Raw genomic sequence first — 18,601 nt, 5'->3', positions numbered from 1 at the left:
CTTGAATATGCAAATATTACATCGCGTTTATGCAAATTAGGAATTCCACTTTGGAGTAGTATATAGCGACATGATGGAATAGCTACAGATACAATTTTGTTTTTGTAGATTTAACATACCGAAACAAAGAGTCTTTTGAGGTACCTCATTCTTCGTGGTTATTGTGAAGACTGAATGGCATATAAGAAGCCACTCCAGGTAAAAAATGCTTCCAATCTCATTAGGTGATAAAATAAAAAGTAATAGAACACAGGATAACTGGTTGTAATAAAAAAAGAATATGGAAACAAAGTAGTCAATGAAAGTTAGGATCATGATACTAATATGTATTAACAAGCGATTGGAAAAAAGAACAATCATGAGTAACCAAATAATATCCAATTGTTTTTTCACTATGACCTTTCAGGCTTGATGAATATCGACTGTTTTTTAACCTGATATCGCAGAAATTACAGCTATCTAAGTGATTTTGAGTTCATCCTATATATAATGGTGAGTTACTTTTTAAATTTATACTGAACTGAAAAAGTATCTACCGGAAGCAGATACAAAATAGGTCATTTCTATTAATAATATTTTACAAATTAATAAATGTAGAATGTTTTTATAATAGATATTAGGGAATATGTAAACTCGTAAGCAGACCATCCTTAGGAGATACACCAGTTACAAGAAATAGAAACATGGTTGTATACCTCTAACAACTTTACTTCTTTCTATTACTTTTTTCTCTCTCTCTTTTTTAAGTATGATGTAGAAATCCAAAGATATGACTATTTGCATTTGAGCATGATAGAAAGCCTGATTATGATGGAAAGCCTTAAAATGTTACTATCTGCATCTACACGTTATTTACCAACTAAACATGTGCTTAACTGCCTTTATCAGATATATTGATAAAATGTTTTAGATATATGTATAATTGCTTTCTGATGCCAAGCTTAACTATAGGGATTGGGTTCTTAGACTCCTGTCAGGAATACTCTTTTGGCTATCTTCAGTGGAAAAATCATTGATCTGACTTTTGTACCTGGCTAAAAAAAGAATACCTGAAATTAAAGAAAAAGTTCATTTTTTTATATAAAATATAAGAGAATAATGCACTATAACACAATGTACGATATGTTGAGAAAAGCTAAAGATGTTTTGTTCTTTTTAGAAAATTTGACTGTAAAAAATATTGTCCTGAGGAAGACACTACGACGTGTCGAAACGCGTTGACAGACTACAGCCACGCTAATACAATATATAGAACTCCCTCGAGCCTTTTTTAAAACAAATGTTTCATTTTTTCATTAACAAAAAAACTTTTTTATTGTATCAACTTATCTTGTATACATGATGTATGTGTTTAATCTATTTTTATCAATATAAGAAAATAAAAACTTTTTACAACAGTATATTTTTTTGTGTTATAGTTCATAAAAAAATTTGCATAATTTTTGTCTTTAAATAGCCAGTGTTTGTCTTGTAATTTGGCCTGAGTTGATACCTTCGCATTGAACTAATTTCCCTGACCCAGGAACTTTATCCTTACCAGGGGGTCCTTGATATATCACATACTTCTGGTCGTACCACCCGAGTATGAGGACTAGCTCCTCTTCCCTGACAACTAGGCTTTCAAATTGTTACTTTCTTCCTTACTTTATTTGTTTTTGTCTCTGTCTATCTGGTTCTAACCTCAACTACCTCATAACCACCGTCTTCTCTTGTTATTTGATTTCCATATTGGAGTTGCACCTCTGTGCATTTCACTGTCCACTCCTCAGAGTCCTGCTCAATCTTCCTGAATTACCCTAAATACATTTTGTCCCTCAAGCCAGACATTGGATGGAGAACAGTACAAGAAATGTTTCCTCTAACAGTCCCTCCATTACGAGTGGAATGTGACTATAGCTATCCTCCTTTTGTTTCCGAGCCAAAACTCATCACTGTCAGAATTAGGCTACCGCCTCAGAGTCGGCAGGCATTCAAAAGCTCATCAATGTCAGAACTGAAGGTACTTGACATAGAAAGACAAGACTCTTCGAAGAAACTTGCTGACGCCTGCCATGTCACATTTCTGCAAACTCAGTTGACCAATGACCGCTACCCAGGCCATGGCCTATCTCACAGCACTGACCAGGTGAGCCAACTTCAACTGCGACAAAGTGCCACAGATGAATAAGAACTCCAAAACAGCAACTAACACTCAAAATGTATGTGGAGCCTCGGTAAAAAACACACACCAGTCAAAAGAACTAGGTGTCTGACAGCCAAAGAGAAGAGCAAGACAGGTAATGATGGCATGCATTGTATGCAGACTCAGAGTGATTGCTGTTTTTTGTTTGATGACGTTGTAGATGAAATCGAACTGTACTTGTAATTAATCTACCAACTCAAAGTGACTCAAGTGACAGCCAATGTTATGTTTTCCTTCTTGTTTAATAACCAAATTGTACTCATACTACTGCAGGCCAATATCCGTTGCATTTTTTTAATATGGAATAGGGACTTAATTGGAGTCGTACTCGGTACACTACAGACTGAGCTGGAATTGGAAAACAACACACGTACAACACCATGATGATGACCATACTATCTTCACTGTCAGTCAGTAGGATCAGAGATGAATGATGGAATAACTGCGTTTCATGAAGTGACATAAAAGGTAAACATAAGTCAACAAGAACCACAGCAGACCTACATGTAGTGGTGGAGCTGAGTGCAGTGGTATGACTGACAGTGGTGCATTGATTTAGTCACTTAATTTAGAAAATGCTAGGTTGCTGTATACGTGCTTTGTCTGGGTCTGTCAACATTTAAGCTAAATAGAGGTTTGGTCACTCACGGCTCGGTGCCGTGGGCCTGCTCTGTCCTGTTGTTGTTGTAAATAAAAATGCTGTAAACAGAGTAGACATGATGTATCCATGCCGCCGCCATCTTGAAAGTGTTCTCTTCTCTTGTTGCACTCCACCGTAATTGATGCATTTTTTTTATTCATTGATTTTTCAATATCCCATTTGTTTTTCCATTTACACTTACAGGCGGGCTTTCACCCTATGCTATACTTGGAAAAACAACGCACACTTACCTTACCAATGAATCTACATCTGCCAGGCAGGCAGTGGCGTCACCCAAGATTGATGGACGGAGCATCCATTGAAGGGACTGAGGACCAAGAGGAAAGCTGAGATGCAACTCCCCATTTTGACCGGGAGAACAGAGTAACAGTATCAACTTTCATCATCGTTTAAATAATTTGATTCATTTTTTGTCTTCGATAATTACTACCGTGTGTTGTTGTTATTATTAATTATGTTTGCTCTTTGCTTAGTTATAATTCATCGTTACAGGTATTTTTAAATTTTCTTTGTTATCTTTACATGTAAGCCTGGTACAACAGGACATTGCAAAATATTGATATACTGATGCCCTGAACTGTCTAATTTTCTAAAAGTAGTTAATAAATTTGACTCATTAACCATCAAGTTATCAATCATCATCATGCATGCATTTCCTTTTTTACCCTTAATAGATTTATTGATATGGTATTTGTTAGACCTGGCACCACTGACGTGGGTCTTCCTTCCATTTTTACTGTTGCAACATGTATTTTTGCTGGTATTAGATGCTTTGGGCACTGTGCTACTGCTATTCAGTGCCACAGTGCAATAGCTCCCTATTGTAAATTGATGTATTAATCAGTGGTTCCATGTTTGGCTATTTGGTTTACTTGTCAGACCCTAGTCTAGGGCACTGAGTGTGCCCAGGGCGTGTAAATCCAAATGCTGCTGGTGGGCCTGCAGCACTGGTTGTGCCACCCACAGAAGCAACTTTATAAAATGTGTCTAAGATCTGCCATTGCAGAGCCTGTGTGCAGTCTGGTAATGTCATGCTGACTGGGCAAGTGCACCCACTTCCCAGTCTCTAAACCTTTGCTTTTCTTCATATCAGTCACCCCCATGGTAGTCCCCAGGGCAGGGTGCATTGTAAGGATAAGGTAGGACAAGCCCTGGTGGGTGTGGCATGTCCTAATAGTGAATTACAGCCATTTTCGTTTTTCACTGTTGCAAGCCTACCTGTTCTCCATATGTCAGAATGGGCTGTTAGGAGTTATTACATTTTATAATCATACCTGTCTCAGAGAACATGGTGGAAATTCAAATTTAGTATGCCTGAACTCAGAATAATAAAATACATCTTTTAGTAAAGTTTATTTTAATATTCCGTGTTTGCAAATATCACTTTTAGAAAGTAGGTATTTGCTTGTCTAATCATTCAAACCTGCCTCTGCTGGGTTGTGTATTCCTATGTCTGGTTTTGTGAGTGACAGGGGTGGGGAATTCCAAGAGACAGGCTGAGTCACCCAGTGGTGAAGAGAGAGATCTGTATCAAGATGAGAGGGAAGAGTTGCACCTGAACCTTGAATAGGGCTGTGCCTGCCTTCCACAATGCTGGCTTCACCCCCTGGGGAGAGGCTGATGTCACTGCCCTTCACACTGAAAGATGAGAAGGAGTCCTGTGCACAAAGTGCTCCAGGACTGTACTTGCCTTCCACCATGTTGGCTCCACCTCCTGTGGGGCGTCTGATGTGCATGCCCTGAACTGTGAAAGGAAAGGAGAAGTCTGGTTAACAGAGTGCTTCAGAATTGGTTTGGATTGGGCAAAGGCCCCTCTCCCCTCAGAGAACAAAGGATTTTGGGGTATAAATATTGGGACCATGATCCCATGAAATTAGATCACTTTGGAGGACAAGAAGAAACCTTCACTGAGGAGAGGAACCTGAAGAAACTGAGGAGAGACTAATCCCAAGCAGAAGTGCTGCTTGGGGAATTGGCCTGCAGTGGTTGCCTTACTGCCAAAGGAAGGAGAAAGGAACTTTGTGTACTTTGCTTTCACCTTGTGAAGGATCTCCAAGGGCTTGGAAAAGAGCTTGCCTCCTGCTGAAGTCTCAGGGACAACAGACTTCACCCCCCAGCTCCCCAGAGTTCTTGTGGAAGTGCCTGCTGCTGCTTTGGGCCTTCTGAGGAACTGCGTGTCGCAAGGAGCTGGAAGCGCGACTCAATGAGAAGAAGCGTGTCGCCGGGTCTGCCGTCGCAACTCCAAAGGAGTGTGTCGCCGCTGGAACTGTCGCACTGCACAGCATTGGAGAGAAGCGTGCCGCAATGAAGAGGAAGCATGTCGCCATATCTGCTGCTGCCGTTGCAACTCTGAAGGAGGGTGTCGCCACTGTAGTTGTCGCACTGCACCGCACAGGAGAAGAATCTAGCAACGAGATCGGAGCGTGTCGCTGTGCCAGCCGTCGCAACTCAGTAGGAGGGTGTCACTGCTAGAACTGTCGCATTGCACCTCATCGACCAAGAGCACCTCATATCCCCAAGAAGCGCGCTGCGGTTGGAGCTGCTGCCGTCGCATCTTGGATGTCACCGCTGTAGTTGTCGTATCGAGCGGAAGCTTCACACATCGTGGGAGACGAGCATCGCCGCTGGATCTGTTGCCATTGCATCATAAGGGTGTCACCTCTGCAGTCTAAACATCGAACCGAAGACTTCTCCCATCCCCGAGAAGAGTGCCGCATCTGGAAGATATTCACGTCTTTATTTCTTTGTATCTGAACTTTGCCACAATGGCCATCACTGCGACATTGCTTGTCGTGGAAGCGCAACGCAACTTAAGGTACATTGGCACAGAGTGTGGCATCTAAGAACTGAACTGAACTAAGCTTAAATCTACCATCTTAAAGTAATTATAGTGTGTATTATTTTGTCGTTTATGGTCTAGTGGTAACTCTATATAAAGTCTACTTATTTTATATATAAAACCTGTGTGGTGTCCATTTGTAGTGTTGTCACTGGGTTACTGTATGTGGTCACAAAACTGCTTAACTTGCAACGCTTCTGAAGTAAAGCCTTTATGCTCGTGCCAAGCTACCAAGGGGGGTGAGCAGAGGTTATTTTAGCAGTGTAATCCCCTTATCCTGACTAGAGAAGAAGGTCCCTATTTGTCACAAGTACCTACCTGTGCCAACTAGAGACCCCCAAATCTAACAGTAGTCTACAAAGAATGTGTTTTCTTCTGTTGTTTGTCCATGGGTACTGTTTTTTTCTTTGTCAAACCTTTCCCAAAAACCCCCTTCCCAACCATTTATCAAACCCTAACCCTCTTTCCCCGGGCTGAGTAATTTTTTGAGGTGTGACTAAATTAAATGTATACCAATAATTGATCAGGCGCTTGCTGGGGCGGATGTGGCAAAAGCAACACTAATTCAATATCAAGGCAGGGGGAGGATCTTATCCTGCTTGCCCACCCATGATCAGTATATTTGCGACGTAACCTTTTTAACAAAGGAACCTAATCCATCATCATTAATTGCTGGCATTGATTCATCCTATTACACACAGCACTAAAAGTTACGCTTGTGTTGAGTGTAGGCCTAGTTGAGTGACTCGTCACAACTACAGTTTGTAACTTGTTGTACTAGGCTATCCCCTCCATTATTATGTTTTATTTACTTCACTCTACTACTCCTCCCAGAGTCTCTCTCAGGTGACTGACTGTCTCATTTTCTTTTTTTGTAAATGCTACTGCCAGTGTCTACTACTACCACCACAACCAGGGCATCTCAATTCTCTTCGGAAGCCCAACATGCATCGTTGTCATGCAGCCATCGCTGTGCCTTACAAACTCAGTCAATTATTTAAATCAATCAAACACTGGCTGTGATCCTGTAGCAGCAAGGAAACAGTGTGATGTAAAACACAAACCCTACCCACAAAACATTAACCACATTGTATGTAAAGTATAAATATATATCATTTAATCCTCTAACAATAAACTTTTTAAAAAATTCCACAACACCTGACCCACCCCTCTCCCTAACCCCATCCAATGTTCAAAATAAAAAACTTCCCAAAAATCCAATGTCCAATTGTCCATTAAAATTAAACCCCAAAGTCCAATTCCCACCCACCAAAAGAACTTATAAAAAAGGGGCAATTAAACAGGGTCTTTCTTTAGTGGCGGGCTCTTTGGATGTCGACCTCCAGGACCGTGACCATCTTTTTGAGCTCCTCTACCTCCTCCTCCAGTCGTGCATTCTGGAGGAGCATGCGGCGCGCATATGCCCTGCAGTTGCTTCCACAGAAGGGGGCAGCAGTAGTGGTGGATGTTATTGCTGTGAGGCGGCGGGCGGCTGCCTGACTGCGGCACAGTGCCGCTGGAGTGGCCTGGCTGGGGCCCAGGGCATTGAAGGACGCTGCAGCTGCAGTCGCTTCCTCCTCCTCCACCAGCGCCACCAGCCACCAGTACTCTGTTCTGATGGCCCCCCAGCTTCCGGCGCCGGGTCATAACAGCTAACTCCTTCCTGGTTGGTTTTAAAGGAGCTATATCAAGAAAGAAAATAATATTATTACCAATACTCTTAGCAAAACAGTGACACAAAATTATTTCAACACATAGTGGCATAGTAGCAGTAGCACTAGCAAGCACAGTACATAACATTTGTGGTATGTATCTGTCCTCCCACTTTCTCGGCCTCTAACATTTGTGGGAGTTTCAGGCACTATACTAGCACTATAGACTAAAGTAGTACACCAGTCTTCTTTTCCCTCTAATTTAGCAAAATTACATAACCTTGTTGTAGCCGGCGGCGGCATGCCAGTTCAGTGAGCGTGCGCACAAGACAAACATACTCGAGTCATGATGACGCAGACTCACGTTAGTTTTCTTTCCAACTGCCTGCAGGTGGGGAAACTCTTATTTTTCTATTACGGGTGGCACTGACCATACTCTCTGTTACATCAAGGGCAATTGCTCAATTTTGCTTTCACCCTGCCTTGACTACTACAAAAAGGCAGATTATATATCTTATCCAAAGAGCATTGCTTATATATGGGACAACATGAGGTACTTTGCTTTGATTGATTGTGTAACCAACAGATAGCTAGCCCACCCCCCATGGCAGGCTGGCTGACACACTCGAAAATAAATTAACATAGGTAGGGAGTGGTCCTCGTAGTCTGAGGAAGGCGCTTGATAACTACATACATACACAATATATATATATATATATATATATATATATATATATATATATATATATATATATATATATATATGGGTTTGCAAACTACTGTGAGTCAAGGGGGTATTAGGAAAATACAACAAAGTAAAAGTCTGGTCTGCATCCAGTGAGAGTCTCCACTAAGTATGGGCGAAATTTGCGAATTTGCGGTCCGCGAATTCGTGCGAAATTGCAAAAAAGTCCACAAGTTTGCGAATTTTCCCGCGAACTCGTGGATTTTTGTGCCAGTTGCACAAATATGTGACCACGTGTGCCTGTAACTATGCCAGCGCGCCAAAAGGCACCGAGGTCCCTTGAGTGAGCTGCCCATTATAGTGGGGATGGGCGGGAAGACGTTTCATACCGCTAGTGTGTGGTGGATGGGGCCAAATGGCCGAGGTTTCTATGCGAGTTCACCTGCATCTTGTTTATAAAGGGTCAGAGACTGAGCAGAGTAGCAGATGAGGAGAAAGCAGCCTCCTGGTCACAGGAGCTACACGGGGATGGCGCTCGGGAAACTCATAGATGCAAAAATACGTTTGCCACAGGACCCCAGAATCCTTCAGATGTCCAAGATAGCTCTGCTGCGCGTGTTGGTACAAAGACATTCTGATCCTGCTCAGTGGGTTCAGGCGCATGCAGCTGCTGCTGCTGGACAATGTCCCATTGCATACTAAACTGCTCCGTACAGGCATATGCTGGCGCTGGGTAGTGGGGTGCAGTGGCATGCGGGTGCTCTACGCCTGGTACATGCGCATACCGGTGCCAGGGGGGACACGTGTTTATTGGTGCTGTGTAGCAAGTTATGACTTTACATTTTGACTGCACCAGACGGTGGTACCACCTACACGGATCAGGAGCATCCAGGCACCAGATTTCATTGTGCAACAGCATAATGGTGCTGTGCGGTATGGGTATATATGTACTGGGGGCAGGGGGACACTTAGCACAATGTGTGCTCACACCCAGAGGGCTCCCAGGCAATTGAGCACGTGTCAAGAATGAAGGTTCCACTAACCTCTCAGCCGGATACAACAGGAGCGATGCTAAGATACCACTGCCCCTTCTACGGTATTCTCTGAGCTATGTATGAACCACTCCAGAGATATACCACAGCTGGGGGAAGGGTAAAAAGGGACAAAGGAAACAATAAAGTTGTGGCAGAGAAATCAATGAAGATCATGAAGCATAAGTTGGAACATCACTTCTATGCTTGCTCTCGGGTTCCTGCAGGCAAGACAAAAGGAACATACAATGAGTGGAACCTTCCCTGCCTTCCTCTATTTACTATCCCAATACTCAAGCATTCACTACACTTACTTAGTGCCCTGCCTCCAACTCTTCAATCAAAAAAAGCAGAAAAAGTAAAAAATAAAATAAAGAAACAGAAAGTGTTAACCTCTTTGTAAAGTCCGATTTGTTGCAAGGACTCCACCAAGTTATTTAACCAACCGTACAGGATTGTCAAAAACTTGTACTTAGCTGGCAGACGAATTAAAGCTGCCTCGTAGAATCAAAGATAAAACCCTCCTATGTATTCTGCAGCTCCGTGAGGGCCAGGGAGTTTTACTTTGAACTGTATCTCTGCGTCTTCTCCTCCAACTGATAGCATAGACACAAACTCTAAATCTCCCACGCCGGTTTCCGACAATAGCCCCCCTCGGACTTTGCCTTGCTGACTTCCAAGTCTCTCCAAAAGCAGAGTATGAATAAAGTCACGGAATACAAAAAAAGTAATGAACACGGCAGCTGCCGTGTTCGCTCATCAGCGCTAAACCAAAAGGAAGTCGCGTACCACAAACGCCGTTGAGCTGCAGCCGAATGCGCGTCTCTCCTGAAGCAGCCAAAACTCCAAACAATCCTGAAAATGAACACGCGTCTCAGTACGAACTCTTCTTCCAACAAGTCCCGAATCAAAATGCTCAGGTGACAAGCACCGGAGTGAGGGAGAAAGGAGCTTAGATTGTAAAACGAAGAGTTAAGAGGTAGGACTATCTACACAAGCATTCTGGGATACGTAGTCCCAACCCCTATTTCTCATAAGCTATGGTCTAGCTGTGACAGAACCCCCTCTCAAAGTCCGACGTCTCGGCGGACCACCAGGCTTATGAGGGAACAAGGTATGGAATCGCCGCAACAGGCCAGGGCAATGCAAGTTGCGTTTAGGCTCCCAAGATCTTTCCTCCACTCCATACCCCTTCCACTCTATGAGGTACTGCACTCCACCCCTCACTCTGCGGGAATCCAGTATAGAGTCAACCTCGTACTCCTCCTCCCCGTCCACCTCCACTGGAGGTGTTCTTACAGGCACTCTTGAACCAGGGAGACATGGCTTAAGAAGCGACACATGGAACACAGGATGTATGCGCCATTGCACGGGAACTCGTAACTTCATGGCCACCGGATTGATGACTTTCTCAATAGAATAGGGACACACATATCTAGGGTGTAATCTGCCGGATCCCTTAATCCTCAAATATTTAGTTTGCAGCCACACCTTATCCCCTACTGTATACAGAGGTTCGGGAACCCTTTTCTTGTCGGCATACTTTTTATCCCTGGCCCTTGCCACTTCCAACTGAACTTTAGAATCCAAAAGGACCTGTTTTCGATGTACATGATGGTCATGAATGGTAGGATTGGAAGACCTACCAGGCAACTCTAAAGGTAACATATTAGGATGAAAGCCGTTCATACAAAAGAAGGGGGAACAACCTAGTGATTAATGCTTGGCGTTATTATAGGCAAACTCAGCTGTCCACAGCAGAGTTCTCCATTCCTCACCATGTTGCAATGTGAAACAACGTAAATACTGCTCTAAGGTTTGATTTAATCTCTCAGTTTTACCATCTGTTTGGGGATGATAGCTAGTGGACAGTCTAGCGTCTATTTTCAGGATGGCACACAACACCTTCCAGAATCTAGACGTAAATTGAGACCCCCTATCGGTGATGAATTCTGACGGGATTCCATGCAGCCTGATTATATGTTGCAATATTTCTATGGCCAATTCTCCCGAAGTGGGCAACTTGCTCAACGCTACGAAATTACCCATTTTAGTTAGATGGTCTACCAACACTAGTATCGTAGTATTACCAAGACTGGGAGGCCTTTCAACTATAAAATCCATCGATACTGTGTGCCAAGGGGCCGGTGGAGTGGGTATCGCTCTAAGTAGCCCACTTGGTTTTTGATGAGAAGCTTTCGCTTGTGTGCATACAGAACATTCAGCGACATACTGATCTATGTCTTTTCTCATGGAATCCCACCAGAAGTATCTCAAAACATTCTGCATAGTTTTTTGTTTTCCCAGATGACCACACAAGGTGGAATCGTGAGTCCATTTAAGAACTTCCTGTTGTAGAACTCCTTTAGGTACATACAATTGTTTATCATGAAATAGCAATTGATCATTAATGGAATGGTGATTAGGATTCAAAGCTACCCATGCATCTTTATCCATCGTTTCAAGTTGCGTCTTCAGTGCACCCAGAAAGTCAGCAGACGAAACTATAGCCACATGATCAGACTGAAAGGTAGCTTTATTAAGGATAATAGGTGGTTCGGCAATGTTGATGGTATCATTGTTTGTAATAGGCAAGTTACGTGACAAGGCGTCCACCGTACCATTTTGAGGACCTGGTCTGTATTTGATTAGAAAGTCAAAATCTGAGAAAAACAAGGACCATCGCAGTTGTCTCGGGGTCAAAGCTCTGGCACTCTTCAAAAACAACAGATTCCTATGATCAGTATAGATTTATACTGTATGATGAGCTTCCATGAGATGATGTCTCCATTCTTCGCATTCCCTTCTTTATAGCCAGCAATTCTTTGTCCGAAATGCTGTAATTAACCTCACTAGGAGACAATTTCTTCAAAAAGAAGGCGATAGGATGTAATTGTCCAGTTTCCGGATGTCTTTGGGACTAGATACCTCCTACAGCATAATAAGAAACATCGGTTTCCATTACAAACGGTTGATGTACATCTGGGTGGCGCAGAATGGGAGCACTCATAAAACAAGATTTCAGCATTTGAAAGGCATGTTCTGCTGCTTCAGGCCATACAAAAGAGGCCCCTTTTCGTAGAAGATATGTTAAAGGTTGTAAGATGGTAGAAAATCCTTGAATAAAACGCCTGTAGAAATTGGCAAAGCCTAAAAATCCTTGCAGTGCCTTCACACCCACAGGAGACTTCCATTCAACTATTGCCTGTACTTTCTTCTGATCCATGCACAAGCCATTTGGTCCTATGACATACCCCAAGAATTCCACCTCCTGAGAATGAAACAAACACTTCTCCAACTTCACATACAACGCATGTTGCTGTAAACGCTCTAGTACTGCAATGACATGGCCCAGATGTTCTCTCATAGAATTGGAGTAGATTAAAATGTCATCAATGTATACAATACAAGACACATCCAGAAGTCCTCTCAACACGTCATCCATAAAATACTGAAATGCCGCTGGGGCATTACATAATCCAAAGGGCATAACGAGGTACTCGTAAAGCCCGAACTTTGTACGGAAGGCAGTCTTCCATTCATCTCCATGTTTCATCCATACCAAATGATAGGCTCCTCGGAGATCCAACTTTGTGAAGATTGTAGCTCCCTTCAGTTGATCCAGCAATACTGGTATTAAAGGCAAAGGGTACCGATTCTTCTTAGTCACCCTATTAATGGCCCTGTAGTCTATGCAGGTTCTCAATCCTCCTTCCCGTTTCGGAATAAAAAACAGAGGGGAGGAGGCAGGAGATGATGAAGGTCGTATAAACCCTGCAAGCAGCATTTTATCCAAGTATTGCCGGAGATAAGTAGTTTCTGCCTCCGTGAGCGCATACATTCGGCTACAAGGGATGTTAGCACCAGGTTCAATGTCAATTACACAATCATAATCCCTGTGAGGGGGCAGTTGACTAGCTTCCCGTTCACTAAACACGTTGTGATATGTTCCATACTCCTCAGGAATTGTGGTGGTTACACACACATGCTGTGTTCGACACGCGCTAGCAAGTAATATTGCCGGATTCATGTTGTGTACTTCCTCGTGTATCTTGTTACGGGTACAATTTTCCAAGCAAAACAACGAATTCAAAGATATGGTACGGTCCGTCCATTTAACTAGGGGATCGTGAAGCGTAAGCCATGGCATCCCTAGGATTAGTTGGAAATGCGGAGCATCTATAAGATCAAAACACATGTACTCATAATGAGTCTTTTCTGTTAACATCAGAATTTGAAGGGTGTGGAAAGTCACTGGACCCGAAGTCAAATCCGATCCGTCAACTGCCTTCACGGGCTCGGGCTTCTCCTTCCTGATGCATGGTACACCAATTTTCTGTGCATATGAACGATCGATAAAATTGCCTGTGGCCCCAGAGTCCAATAACGCGTGCACAAGCACGGGTTCCGCCTTTTTCCATTCCAGTGTATCACACACATTGATGAGGGGCGCTGTATGTTGCATTGTGTTTGCTAAAGCAGGTAAGACCTCTCCTTCCTTCATTCTCAAACAAGGGGTCTCTGACTTGTTTGAGAATAACCATTTCCCGACGTCTCAGATGGATATTCTACAGCTGGCACTTTACGGGATTCTTGACTTTCTTTAATCTTCCCCTGGGTTTTTGCCTTACAGTCTTTGATGAAATGTCCCGGCCTACCACAGTACATGCATAACTTTAGCAGTTGTCGTCTATTCCTCTCTTCCATACTCAAAGGCCTTCGCACACCGCTGATCTGCATTGGTTCACTCCCGTTACTTGCAGGAGAGGCATCTTCAACCACTGGCTTCATTTTAGGGAAGTAGAATCTGCCATCTGTGCGTTGTTTGTCTCCTTTCCGTTCCTGTAAACGATGGTCCAATTGTACTGTCAAGTCTATTAACTCCTCACAACTGGTAGGCATGTGTACAACTTGTGCCAAGACATCTTTCAGTTCACCCCTCAGCCCTTGGTAATACAACAACACTCTCTTTGCAACAGGCCAATCAGTTTCTATTACTAACCTGTTGAAATTAGTAATGTAAGTTAGTAAATCCTGCGATCCGTGTCGTAATGTAATAAGCTCTCTATCCAAAGATAATTGATGCGCCTTTCTATCGAACAATTTACGCATTTCATCACAGAATGCGTTGAAATCATTCAATACAGGGTCATTTCTTTCAACCAACGTAAAAGACCAGCTAGCAGCGTTCCCTCCTAAATAGGATATCATGAACGCTGTCTTAGTCTGATCATCTGGAAATACAGCTGGTTTACACAGGAAATGTAGCTTACATTGTCCTAAAAAAATACCAAATTTATTTGGATCGCCAAGGAATCTCTCTGGTGGAGCTAAGGGCAACTGAGGAGGCTGTAGTACCTGGATAGTAGACACCTCACCTCCATTCTCCTGACTTTGATTACCACCCAGGGCCGAGGGAGGAGGCAATGTCCAACTTCTAATAATAGGCACACCCCTGCTAGTAGTAGGGCTAGCGCGTGTCATTCCCGCCATCTCTCTACGCATCACACGCACCTCGTTACACAATTCCTGGCCTTCTCCCCTAAATGCATCAACCTCCATTCTTAAGGTGGTTAGGGTTTCAAGCACAGTGGTGAGAACCGTATTCGTGTCCATCGCTCGGGTTGTATTTGACCGTGGGCTTGTAACTCTGTCAAGAATGAAGGTTCCACTAACCTCTCAGCCGGATACAACAGGAGCGATGCTAAGATACCACTACCCCTTCTACGGTATTCTCTGAGCTATGTATGAACCACTCCAGAGATATACCACAGCTGGGGGAAGGGTAAAAAGGGACAAAGGAAACAATAAAGTTGTGGCAGAGAAATCAATGAAGATCATGAAGCAGAAGTTGGAACATCACTTCTATGCAAACTCTAAATCTCCCACGCCGGTTTCCGACAATAGCCCCCCTCGGACTTTGCCTTGCTGACTTCCAAGTCTCTCCAAAAGCAGAGTATGAATAAAGTCACGGAATACAAAAAAAGTAATCAACACGGCAGCCGCCGTGTTCGCGCATCAGCGCTAATCCAAAAGGAAGTCGCGTACCACAAACGCCGTTGAGCTGCCGCCGAATGCGTGTCTCTCCTGAAGCAGCCAAAACTCCAAACAATCCTGAAAATGAACACGCGTCTCAGTACAAACTCTTCCTCCAACAAGTCCCGAATCAAAATGCTCAGGTGACAAGCACCGGAGTGAGGGAGAAAGGAGCTTAGATAGTAAAACGAAGAGTTAGAGGTAGGACTATCTACACAAGCATTCTGGGATACGTAGTCCCAACCCCTATTTCTCATAAGCTATGGTCTAGATGTGACAGCACAAATGATTTTCACACGGAGAGGGCTCCAGGGCAGTTCAGCAGCACGAGGGCTCACACCCACTGGGCCCCGGGGCAGTTCAGTAGCGCGTGGGCTCACAACCCCAGGGCAGCTGAGCAGCGCAGGGGCTCACACCCACAGGGCTACCGGGCAGTTTAGCAGCGCCACCCTCTGGTTCATCACTGCCACCCTCTGGTTCATCACTGCCACCCTCTGGTTCACCACTGCCACCCTCTGGTTCATCACTGCCACCCACTGCTTCACCACTGCCACCCTCTGGTTCACCACTGTCACCCTCTGGTTCATCACTGTCACCCTCTGGTTCATCACTGCCACCCTCTGGTTCATCACTGTCAACCTCTGGTTCACCACTGCCACCCTCTGGTTCATCACTGCCACCCTTTGGTTCACCACTGATACCCTCTGATTCATCACTGTCACCCTCTGGTTCATCAATGCCACCCTCTGGTTCATCACAGCACCCTCTGGTTCACCACTGCCACCCTCTGGTTCACCACTGCCACCCTCTGGTTCACCACTGACACCCTCTGGTTCATCACCGCCACCCTCTGGATCACCACTGCCACCCTCTGGTTCATCACTTTCACCCTCTGGTTCATCACTGCTACCCTCTGGTTCATCACTGCCACCCACTGGTTCATCACAGCATCCTCTGGTTCACCACTGCCACCCTCTGGTTCACCACTGCCACCCTCTGGTTCAACACAGCACCCTCTGGTTCATAACTGCACCTTCTGGTTCATCACAGCACCCTCTGGTTCACCACTGTAGATTATGGGGAGAAAGCACACCTGCCCAGCCTCAACCGGGGGCTGGTTAATGTGTTACTGAATTTGAGCTTCAAGTCTGGCACCTGCTTCTTTATCTGTAAGTGCTTCCTGGTGTGGTGTAATTTTTGTGACAGCCTGGAGCATTGTGCCATACTTGTAACTATTCTCTGACCCTGCTTCAAGGGTCAGAGCAGGGTCAGAGAATAGATGCAAGTAGGCAACAACTCTGGAGGCGCCGCTCAGGAAGCACTTACAGGGTTACAGCAGGGGCCCAAGTTAAAGTTAATTTCTTTGTAACCATTTTGTAAATGGTTACAAAGAAATTAGCTTCAACTTGGGCACCTGCTGTAACCCTGTAAGTGCTTCATGTACTTCATTTTTTGAAAATCCGATCTGAACGCGATTTTGCGGATTTTTCTGCAATTTTGCGAGATTCGCAGACCGCGAAATTGCAAAAACTCCCCAAATTCCGTGAACGGAACGGATTTTACGCCCATGCTTAGTCTCACATTCACCCATGGGTTCTTCCTTGCTAGCCTTGGCTTTGAGTTTGACCCAAACACCGGTGCCGATTCTTGCTATCCTATCCACCCATACGGTGTTGCCCACCCAGGCAGGCATCATTTCTTTCACCTTCCACCCATCCTTCAACAACCCATGCATCTGATTCCTATCAGCCACCTATGCATGCTTCCAACGTATCCTTCTCTGCCAGTTATATTACATCTCACCCTTCCTTCCTCCTTCCACCTTTCTTTCCTTTTTTGTTGAACACATCCATCAAGGTCATCTAATCTGAATTTTAGTCATCTCCATAAAACTTTCACAGCTGAGTTGGAGTCAGATAGAAGAGGCCATTGGTTAGTCAACTCACATTGCTAATGCTATTGCTAATGCCATTGCTAAGTAAAGGGAGTCTTCTTCAACTTTTGTCTAATGTTCACTAGAAACAACTTCATACTTATTAAGTCTCAACAGTACATTGAGTGTACAGTACACCCTTCCCACTAGTGTAATGTCAATAAGTAAGGAATATAACTTACCACCGCCCGCCGTTTCTGCTGGCTCACCCCCTGTATTAGCTCCTGCAGGTTCCTGTATCACTTGCTCCCTCCGGAATGGCCGCATCGCTGCTGGCCCCAGCACTGGTGGTTGGTAGTATGCCTAGCAAAAACATTACTCAATTTTAGATGCCATATATACACCTCCACCTATTTATTCTTTTTCACTAGCAAGATTGGAAACAAAAGTTAATACATACAATCATATATATCATACATCACTAGTCCAAATCGTGTACTTGAGTAGAGAAGACACCAGTAGTGTTATGGTCCCTAGGGTCATTCTAGTCTACTCTACTCTTTGCAAAGTTAGCCTGAGCCATGCAATGCAACCATTTTAGCTTCATGTCTTTAGCGCACGCGACTTTACCTCCCAGCTTGTTGTGTAAGAGTGATGCCTTTGAGTCCACATGAGCTCATACAAGCCACTTTGTTATGGAGTTCTGATCAGTCGGTATTGCTTAACCATAACATGCTACACTTTTTGGCATGACTGAGAAATGCTTGCATTATACAATCTAACGGGCACCATTTTCTCGTAACAGGCAGAAGATTCCCTTCTACGAACCAGAGCTTTGCAGAGCTATGATGTAATCAGTACTTCTACGTTCTAAGGTGAGGTAACGCCCAGAAGTCACACAGAGATCGTTTGTCTTTGAAGGACTTGTAACAATGTTTATTGTTTTAGTCTTATGCAATTTGATGTTGGAGCTGACTCGTACAGTGTACCTACTGAATTGAATTGTAGAACAACGTACAGAGCTTGTTAGTTAGTTGAAAATAAACCTTTTGAACTTACACATAGACTCTGTGTTATTTGGTGTGGTGGACTTACACGAGTGAGGGAGCAAAAGGGTGTTATCATGTTCTGGGTGGTGTGAACATTGGGTATCTTCGGAGGGGGTTTGGGGACCTAATGAGAGGGTATAGATAGTCGGTCAGGGGATTGTGGGTTCTGACTGAGGTGTGAGGAAGATCCAACCTCCCATCACCAACACCCTATTTTCTTGTGCGTAGTTCTGTATGTAGCTGTGCAGAATCCCCACAACAGTAGTAGTATATCCTATAAAAAAAAGAAAAATATAATGGTTGGAAATTTTGTTGGTGGCAATTGTCGAAAAGCCTCAAGAAATATTTAGAAGACCAGAAGCGGACACCCCAAAGGACTGGAATCCATGGCTAGAGCTATTGGTGAATCTGAGTTTCATTTAAAACGTTTTAAATAAAGAGTGGCCATCTGGGCAAGCTTAGCTACAGACAGACTAATAGTAGTAGTACAGAGAGTCATAGCAAAGGCAGTTAGAGTCAGGAATAACAAGAATTTAGAAACAGTATACATCGAAGAAGATTTGGAAAAAAATAGAATTAGTAAACAGAAATCA

At 43.9% G+C, this 18,601-nt stretch overlaps 1 long non-coding RNA gene across 1 annotated transcript in view; it reads left to right on the top strand.

Moving 5' to 3' along the window:
* Positions 1 to 17,864, top strand: part of LOC144753382 (uncharacterized) — a 105,419-nt gene extending 87,555 nt beyond the window's left edge. The window contains exon 3 of the long non-coding RNA XR_013594324.1: positions 17,765 to 17,864. This is a non-coding gene — a long non-coding RNA (uncharacterized LOC144753382). The remainder of the gene's footprint in view (positions 1 to 17,764) is intronic.
* Positions 17,865 to 18,601: the final 737 nt, after the last annotated feature.

This window comes from Lissotriton helveticus, chromosome 5_1 (genome assembly GCF_964261635.1).
Source record: "Lissotriton helveticus chromosome 5_1, aLisHel1.1, whole genome shotgun sequence".
NCBI classification, from domain to species: Eukaryota; Metazoa; Chordata; class Amphibia; order Caudata; family Salamandridae; genus Lissotriton; species Lissotriton helveticus.
The sequence above is the reverse complement of the archived record's forward strand: the minus strand, read 5'-3'. Positions and strand labels throughout refer to the sequence as shown.